This window comes from Somniosus microcephalus, chromosome 4 (genome assembly GCF_052327205.1).
Source record: "Somniosus microcephalus isolate GS21.2 chromosome 4, FLI_Smic_1.0, whole genome shotgun sequence".
In the NCBI taxonomy this organism is placed as follows: Eukaryota; Metazoa; Chordata; class Chondrichthyes; order Squaliformes; family Somniosidae; genus Somniosus; species Somniosus microcephalus.
Window position 1 is genome coordinate 100639405 of NC_140990.1, and position 6000 is coordinate 100645404.

General features: G+C 47.1%; 1 pseudogene; it reads left to right on the plus strand.

Annotated features, from left to right (window-relative positions):
- Nucleotides 1–5987, plus strand: part of LOC147119593 (uncharacterized) — a 31534-nt pseudogene extending 25547 nt beyond the window's left edge.
- Nucleotides 5988–6000: the final 13 nt, after the last annotated feature.

Consider the following 6000-nt stretch of genomic DNA (forward strand, 5'->3'; position numbering starts at 1 on the left):
AGTATCTCTGGAACATTCTTTCCTCTCTTGCCCCTCCTAATCTGTAAATCCCCCGTCCCACACACTCCCCCTCCTCCCCACATCCTCGCTGTTTGAAATCCAGATTCATCGCAGGCTCAGAATTTTCTCCTTCTCTCCTGAAGGTGCTGTGTGATGGTGGGGTTCGGCCCCAGTCACTTTTTTCCCTCCAGCACCTTGCTGAGTGGTAATTCTGAGCTGTGAACCTATACAGTACAGTAGGCAAATCTCAGAAGTATAGAAATAATAGGGTAATAATAGTAGGGGATTTCATTTCAACTTCCCCAATATTAACTGGAATAGTCAGTGTGTGAAAGGCTTAGAGGTTGCGGAATTCTTTACATGCATCCAGGAGAGCGTTTTGAGCCAGCATGTTGAAAGTCCTACAAGAGAGGGGGCGGTACTGGACCTAATTCTAGGGAATGTACCCGGGCAAGTGGTAGAAGTGTCAGTCGGAGAGCATTTTGGTGACAGTGACCATAATTCGGTGAGATTTTAAGGTAGTCATGGAAAAGGACAAAGATGGACAGTAAATAAAGGTTCTAAATTGATTTTAATATGATAAGGCAGGATCTGGCAGCAACACCAACATGTTCCAGTAAAGGTCAAGGGTGGGACCAACAAGCCCAGGGAACCCTGGATGTCAAGGGATATACAAGAATGGATTAGGGAAAAAAGGGAGGCTTTTGGCATATACAAAGGACTAAAAACAGTGGAAGCCCTAGAGGAATATAGAAAGTGCAGGGGGCTACTTAAAATAGAAATTAGGAGAGTGAAGAGGGGGCATGAAAAGACACTGGTGGGCAAAATAAAAGAAAATCCCAAGCTGTTTTATAAGTATATTAAGGGCAAGAGGATAACCAGGGAAAGAGTAGGGCCCATTAGGGACCAAAGTGGCAATCTTTGTGTAGAGCCGGAAGATGTAGGTGAGGTTTTAAATGAATATTTTACATCTGTATTCACTATGGAGAAGGATGATGTAGGCATAGAAATCAGGCAGGGAGATTGTGATGTACTTGAACAAATTAGTATTGAGAGGGAGAAGGTACGAGCGGTTTTAGCGGGCTTAAAAGTGGATAAATCCCCAGGCCCAGACGAGATGTATCCCAGGCTGCTGTGTGAGGCAAGGGACGTGATTGCAGGGGCTCTGACACAAATTTTCAGAACCTCTCTGGCCACAGGGGAGGTGCCAGAGGACTGGAGAATAGCTAACATAGCACCATTATTCAAGAAGGGTAGTAGGGATAAACCAGGGAATTACAGGCCAGTGAGCCTAACATCAGTGGTAGGGAAATTATTGGATAAAATTCTGAGGGACAGAATTAGTCTCCACTTGGAGAGGGAAGGATTAATCAAGGATAGTCAGCATAGCTTTGTCAAGGGGAGATTTGAATTTTTCGAGGGGGTGACTAGGTGTGTGGATGAGGGTAGTGCAGTTGATGTAGTCTACATGGACTTCAGTAAGGCTTTTGACAGTCCTGCATGGGAGACTGGTCATGAAGTTAAAAGCCCATGGGACCCAGGGCAATTTGGCACATTGGATCCAAAATTGGCTTAGTGGCAGGAGGCAAACGGTGATGGTCGAAGGTTGTTTTTGTGACTGGAAGCCTGTGTCCAGTGGTGTAGTCCTTCACTGTTTGTAGTGTATATTAATGATTTAGATATGAATGTTGGGGTATGATCAGTAAGTTCGCAGATGACATGAAAATTGGTGGAGTGGTAAATAGCGAGGAGGGAAGCCTCAGGCTACAGGATGATATAGATGGGTTGGTTAGATGGGCAGAACAGTGGCAAATGGAATTTAACCCTGAAAAGTGTGAGGTGATGCATTTTGGGAGGACTAACAAGGCAAGGTAATACACAATGAATGGTAGGATCCTAGGAAGGACAGAGAATCAGAGGGACTATGGTGTGCATGTACATAGATCCCTGAAGGCAGCAGGACAGCTAGATAAGTTGGATAAGAAGGCATATGGGATACTTGCCTTCATTAGCTGAGGCATAGAATATAAGAGCAGGGAGGTTATGATGGAGCTGTACAAAATGCTAATTAGGCCACAGCTGGATACTGTGTGCAGTTCTGGTCGCCACACTATAGGAAGGATGTAATTGCATTGGAGAGGGTGCAGAGGAGATTCACCAAGATGCTACCTGGGCTGGAGCGTTTCAGCTATGAGGAGAGACTGGACAGGCTGGGGTTGTTTTCCTTAGAGCAGAGAAGGCTGAGGGGGGACCTGATTGAGGTGTACAAAATTATGAGGGGCATAGATAGGGTAGATAGAAAGGAACTTTTCCCCTTTAGTAGAGGGGTCAGTAAGCAGGGGACATAGTTTCAAGATAAGGGGCAGGAGGTTTAGAGGGGATTTGAGGAAAAACTTTTTCAGCCAGAGGGTGGTTGGAATCTGGAACTCACTGCCTGAGAGGGTGGTAGAGGCAGGAAACCTCACAATATTCAAGAAGCATTTAGATGAGCACTTGAAACACCATAGCATACAAGGCTACGGACCAAGTGCTGGAAAATGGGATTAGAATAGCCAGGGCTTGATGGCCAACGTGGACACGATGGGCTGAAGGGCCTCTTTCTGTGCTGTATAACTCTATAACACCGAGCTGTCAGCATTTCGACCATGGGGAGCAGCACAGCCGCCGTCCCTGGTTGATTCTGTCTGGCGAAGCTGAGGCCAATGGCAGCACACCAACAACAACTTGCATTTACATAGCGCCTTTAACGTAGTAAAACATTCCAAGGCCCTTCACAAGAGCGAAATCCGTCAAAAACTGAAACTGAGCCAAAGAAGGAGAGATTCGGACAGGTGACCAAAACCTTGGTCAAAGATCTTGGGGCCGTGGTAACTGAAGGCACGGCTGCCAATGGTGGAGCCGAGGGAGTGGGTTTACACAAGAGGTCCGAGTGGGAAGAACGCAATTTCATAGAATCACAGAATGATACACAAGAGGTTATTACACAAAATTAGGGCTCATGGGGTTGGGGGTAAAATATTAGCATGGATTGAGGATTGGTTAACGGGCAGAAAACAGAGAATAGGGATAAACGGGTCACTTTCGGGTTGGCAGGCTGTAACTAGCTGGGTACGCAAGGATCAGTGCTTGGGCCTCAGCTATTTACATTCTGTATCAATGACTTCGATGAGGGTATCGAGTGTAATGTATCCAAGTTTGCTGACGATACAAAGCTCGGTGGGACAGTAAGCTGTGAGGAGGACACAAAGAGCCTGCAAAAGGATATAGAGAGGTTAAGTGAGTGGGCAAGAATGTGGAAGATGGAATATAATGTGGAGAAATGTGAAGTTACCCACTTTGGTGGGAAAAATAGAAAAGCAGAATATTTTTTAAATGGTGAGAGACTCGGAAATGTTGGTATTCAGAGGAACCTGCGTGTCCTTGTACACGAATCACAGAAAGTTAACATGCAGGTACAGCAAGCATATGGTAAGTCAGCTTTTATTAGAAATGCATTGGGGTATGAGAGTGAAGAAGTCTTACTGCAATTATATAGGGTCTTGGTGAGACCACACCTGGAGTATTGTGGACAGTTCTGGTACTCTCAGAATGCTGTTAGGTGAGGAGTTCCAGGATTTTCACCCAGCGACGATGTAGGAACGGCGATATATGCCCAAGTCAGGATCGTGTGTGACTTGGAGGGGAACTGGGAGGTGATGGTGTTCCCATGCACTTGCTGCCCTTGTCCTTCTAGGTGGTGGAGGTCGCGTGTTTGGGAGGTGCTGTCAAAGTTCTAGTCGAGTTGCAGATGTATAAAGTCGCTCTCCTTCACTCCTCCCCCTCCCGCCTCGCTCTCTCTCCTCCCATAGAGGCCAGAGTCTTGTGTAGGCCCAGACCAGGTGGCGGGCTCCCTTCCATGAAGGACATTAGTGAACCAGTTGGGTTTTTACGACAATCTGGCAGCTTTCATAGTCACTTTTTTCTAGTGCTGGTCCCACAAATTCCCAGATTCATTCAGCTCAATTTCACAACCTGCCTTTGTGTTTTTGTGGGTTCTCTCTCACCCTCCCTTTTTCCTGTTTTAAATTCATTTTACAGGGTGTTCGAAGGGGAGGATTTGCAGACGGGAAACTCAAACCAAACATCACTTCAAGATCTGACAGAGTCACTCGATTCATCAGGACCTTTGAACATGGAAGCAGAAAGCACCGTTCAGAGTGGGGAGAAACCGTACACATGTTCTGTGTGTGGACGAGGCTTCAGCCGATCCTCTGGTCTGTCGAAACACAAGCAGAGTCACACCGGGGAGAAACCGTGTAAATGTGGGGACTGTGAGAAGCGATTCAACTACCCGTTTGAGCTGGAAACTCATCGACGAGTTCACACTGGGGAGAGGCCGTTCACCTGCTCTAAGTGTGGGAAGGGATTCACTCAGTCATCCAGCCTGCTGACACACCAGCGAGTTCACACTGGGGAGAGGCCGTTCACCTGCTTCCGAGTGTGGGAAGGGATTCACTCGGTCATCAAACCTGCTGACACACCAGCGAGTTCACACTGACGACAAACCTTTTAAATGCCCGGACTGCGGGAAGTGCTATAAAAGTTCCGGGGAACTGACACGCCATCAGCATGTTCACACTGACGAGAAACCATTCAGGTGCTCTCACTGCGGGAATGGGTTCAGGCGATCATCTCACCTCACTGTACACCAGCGCACTCACACTGGGGAGAGACCATTCACCTGCTCTGAGTGTAGGAAGAGATTCACTCAGTCATCTGCCCTGCTGAAACACCAACTTGTTCATACTGATGAGAGACCTTTTAAATGTTCTGACTGTGAGAAGAGATTTAAAAGAAAAACGGATCTGCTGGAACACACCAGCGAGTTCACACCGGGGAGAGGCCGTTCACCTGCTCTGAGTGTGGGAAGCGATTCACTCAGTCATCTGCCCTGCTGAAACACCAACTTGTTCATACTGATGAGAGACCTTTTAAATGTTCTGACTGTGAGAAGAGATTTAAAGAAAAACGGATCTGCTGGAACACCAGCGAGTTCACACTGGGGAGAGGCCGTTCACCTGCTCTGAATGTGGGAAGGGATTCACTCAGTCATCCAGCCTGCTGACACACCAGCGAGTTCACACCAGGGAGAGACCGTTCACCTGCTCTGAATGTGGGAAGGGATTCACTAATTCATCCACCTGCTGATACACCAGCGAGTTCACAAGTGACTGCAGGGGTTGGATTCTGCTGTTATTGCTGCTGTTAATTACATCCCGAACTGAAACATGTTCACACTAACAGTTGGGGGTTGTTTTTACTGATGTTAATAACCCCTGTAACTGGGCTGGAGTTTAAATTTCTCGATAAATCTATCTATCTATCTATCTTTCTCGATATATATATGTATATCTATATAATATAAATCGGTCGATCTGTCTGTCCTTCTGTCTGTCTGTCCTTCTGTCTGTCCTTCTGTCCTTCTGTCTGTCTGCAGGTGTGCGTCTGGGCGGCTATGCGCTCGAAAGTTACAGGGCGTACCTACGCATGCGTTATGTCGAAAGAAAGCTTACCCCAAAACGGTTTTAAGCGTATTAACGTTTCGGCCGGGCTAAAATCGCGCCCGCGGTATCCGAAAAACCTTAACATTCCGCTCATTAGCATCTCATTATCCGCTCATTAGCGACAGAGTGACCTCGAGCTCGACCAATCGTACGCCAGGTTGCTGGCGTGTGCCGCCGGGCCAATCGGTGCGTGTGTGGGCGGGCCTTATCGTTCTGAACCGAGGTGAGTCGCCGCCATCTTGATTCCAAACTTTTCCTTTTTCCCGCTTTCTGCGTCTTTAAAAAAAACGTTGCTTTTAAAACACATATTGTTTTAAAAAAAAATGATTTAGAATGTAATTAACTTATATCTAATCTCATTAATTTTCCTACCTTTCCCCGTTTTTCCAGGTAGGCCTGGAAGCCTCGGCCTCTCCTCCGCACCCACGCCCGAGCTAGGCACCTCCCGGCCCCACTC